The sequence below is a fragment of the Zingiber officinale genome, chromosome 2B (assembly GCF_018446385.1).
Source record: "Zingiber officinale cultivar Zhangliang chromosome 2B, Zo_v1.1, whole genome shotgun sequence".
In the NCBI taxonomy this organism is placed as follows: domain Eukaryota; kingdom Viridiplantae; phylum Streptophyta; class Magnoliopsida; order Zingiberales; family Zingiberaceae; genus Zingiber; species Zingiber officinale.
Genome location: NC_055989.1, coordinates 126,370,369 through 126,373,800, shown reverse-complemented (window position 1 = coordinate 126,373,800; position 3,432 = coordinate 126,370,369). Strand labels below are relative to the sequence as shown.

General features: G+C 45.4%; 1 long non-coding RNA gene across 1 annotated transcript; it reads left to right on the top strand.

Annotated features, from left to right (window-relative positions):
* Positions 1-2,223: 2,223 nt before the first annotated feature.
* On the top strand, positions 2,224-2,830 carry LOC122049520. Its single transcript, XR_006130981.1, has 2 exons — positions 2,224-2,428; positions 2,526-2,830. It is a non-coding gene; the product is annotated as an uncharacterized LOC122049520 (long non-coding RNA).
* The last annotated feature ends 602 nt before the right edge of the window (positions 2,831-3,432 follow it).

Genomic DNA, 3,432 nt, shown 5'->3' with positions numbered 1-3,432 from the left:
TCTCCCCCGTTCGTAGTCGAGCGCTTCTCGCTGGTCACAGATCAGATTATAAGAGTATCTTATCTCCCCCGATCGGGATCGAGCTATCTTCGATGGTCGCGAACAAAGAGTATCTCTACTGGTTTCAAACCAGAATATAGGCTATGCCGTTCGGCTCGTGACTTTCGCCTCCATGCGCCTTCGATTCACGCGCTACACTTCCGATCGACTCACGAGTGATGCGACCACTTGGCATCATTCCATTTAGTACTACTCGATTGCCAGGTCGACATTTCACGATCGCTCGTTCGACATTATGTGGGTTGCTCGGTCAGCACTCTCCTAGTCATCCGACCGGTATCGCTTGACCGTCCGTCCGGCCACACGCTTGAGCTAGGTCGCACGCTCGGCATCGTCCGCTCGACATCTATCTACCTGATCGACATTTCTATCGTCCGGCTAGCATTTTCATGGTCGCACGCTCTACATCGCTCGTCCGCTCGGTCTACTCGGCATCTCACATGTCACTCGATCTACTATCATTTTGTGCCTCGCTTGCTTGACGCTCGACATCAGTCCAGTGGCTGGCTTGCTACCTAATCGACACCTTCTCGATCGCGTGCTCGGCTCGATTTCTCGTCTTCCAGACACGTCGTCGGCAGATTCTGTTTTGGCCTTGGTCCAGTCAGTCGGACTTGCGCCTCCTTCAACTAGACTTGAAGGGGAGGCTTGTGATCCGGATGTAGGTTGGGACATGAAAGGAATTAAGAAGAGGGAAGGGGGCATTTGTGTCATTTGGAAGGAGAAGGCTTTAGGGATTTTAGTGCTTGTAAGCACTGTTGACAGAAAAGGGGGGGGGGGGGAGTTCGTGAGAGGAGCGGGAGGCCGCCGCCAAGAATAAAGGACAGGAGGATGGGTTTTTCATTTTTGTCTCCGCCACAGCCCAGTACAGAGAGGAGGTTGAGGTTTCGCCGCCGCCGGAGTGAGGAAGGAGGTGGAGTTTTCCTCTCCGGCCACCACCTTCACGAAGCCACCAGCCAAGCATCTTGCCTATTCCTTCTCCTCTTCTCGAGGCCCTGTCTATCGTCGGTTCTTCTTCGAGCCGACGACGCGGACGCGCTCCTTCTCTTCCCGCGGACAGCGATGCTTCCGGCCCTCTCGCCGGCCGTCACCGCCAAAGGACCCGACCGTCGTTTCTATTTCTCCTCCTCTAGTCGCAACCACCACGAGCAGAGAGGAGGAAGCGCTCTTTTCCCTCGCGCAGCCATAGGGACTAGCTGCTCACAGGGTCCAGCAGTGTCCGCCGTTGCCTACAGGGGCTGTCGCCATGGGCGGAGCTAGCATTGGCCCAGTGAGGGCAGTTGCCCACACTGGGCCAGATAAAGCTCTACCCATGTGCCTCAAAAATCTATTTTCTCATCAATTTTATGTCCACCATTTAGAAAATTACAATTTTTCTAGGCATCATCTTGACCATCCGTTTAACTAATATTTCCATGTGTTTGATTTTTGATATTTAATTAGTCGATGCCATAAGTTATAAATTTAAACATGACATTAATATTTTTGGTATCATTTTTTTTTTGTTTTACAAATAATTTTTTTTAATGTCATTATATTGATATATAATTAATTAAACTTATTAAATTGATTTAATTTTTTTACCCTAAACCTAAACTTCTTGTTCATTTCCTTACCTCTCTACACTAAGCAAGGAATTCTTCTCTAAGGTAATTTTAAACAGAAAAAAAGTTATGTTTGACCAATGCGACACTATCGTTCGTGCTACCTGTTGAGGTAGTAGTTATGTGACATAGAGGTCACATATTCGAATTTCAAAAATAACTTCCTATAAAGTAGGAAAAGATTATATACAATAGACTCTTTCTCAGGACCTTGGATTGACGAGAGTTTCTTACACGAGATCATCCTTATTAATTATATTATATTATATTTGTTGCCTACCCTAAATCTAGATCCTAGCTCCGCCCCTGGCTGTCGCTACCCCTTCCAGCACCGTCATCGCCGCATGCAGCTGTTGTGGCCATCCCCGCCGTCCCCCGCGGCAGCACTGCCCCCAGCGGGCGCCGCCCCCCGACGACCGCCACCGTCACCCTTCAAGCCGCCGCCGTCCGAGGGTTCAGGTATTGTATTATGTTTATATTCCGGCCTGCGAGCCGAGAGAGTGCCCGACCTTAGTGCCGTTGTTGTATCCCGATCTGCGAGCCGGTAGAGTGTTCGGCCTTCGTGCCGTTGTTGCATTCCAGCCTGCGAGCCGAGGTTGTAGTCGGACAGTGCATCATCCTACTGATCCATATCGCGTCCGGCTTCGAGCCATTGGAGCTAGCTACTCACCAGGCGGACATTCATCTACTATTCAGGGCCGCGACGACCCGGTCAGTATCCCGATCAGTTTAACCATCCATCTGAGGGCCCCCCCGGGGCCATGGTACGTCTTCGTATTCATTTTGTACTTATTTTGTTGTTCTATTACTATGTGGATGCTCATATGTTCGCGGGGCCTACCTCGAGCACCGAGGTACCAGGGATCGGGGCATCCCGATCACTGGCTGCAGGTACGGTTGACCGGAGGATTTTTGACGACTCAGTCAACATAGAGGACAGCTCACCCGCCGGGTCATGGGGATGAGGTCAACCTTCCAGAAACGTCATTCCGGCAGGTTCATCTTCCCAGCTTCCCGACAGGATCATATGGTATTCTATTTCACAATAATCTTCTCATATAAAATATTCGAGGACAATGTTATGATGGTGCTAGTACTATGTATGGAGAATGAAATGGTTCTCAAGATCTCATTTTGAATGAATGCCCATATGCATATTTTGTTCATTGTTTTGCACGTCGTCTACAATTGACATTGATAACAATAGCCTAAAGTGTTATTCCTATTGAATATTTCTTTTCACACTCAGTAGTTATAGTGAATTTAGTGGATTCTTTTTCCAAATATCATGATTAATTGTGAATTTCTTATGTTACTCAAATTTCAGAATTGATCTGATTCTACATGTTTTAAGTGATATTATCAATAACAAAAATAGTTTATCCAGTAGTGCAACCACTGATGAAGCTTATAGTATAATGTTATCATTTGACTTTGTTTTATATATTACATTTTGTTCTTGAATTGTTAGTAATGATAAAAGATCTTTGTCAAATTCTATAATACAAGTTTCAAGATATTATAAATGTTGTGGATGCAGAGAGAATAGATGAGATCAATTATTTGTTAAGGTGAATAATTTTTTTGTGATAAATATGAGATAGATGTATTAGACATGAAAGCTCCTTGTAAATTAGGTAAAGAAAAAATGAGTAAAGGAATGTTATCTTAAAGTATCATTATCGAATTGATATATTCATTAGCACCATCAATTCAATATTATAAGAGATGAATTATCAATGATGAAAATACAATAGAAACACTTAGC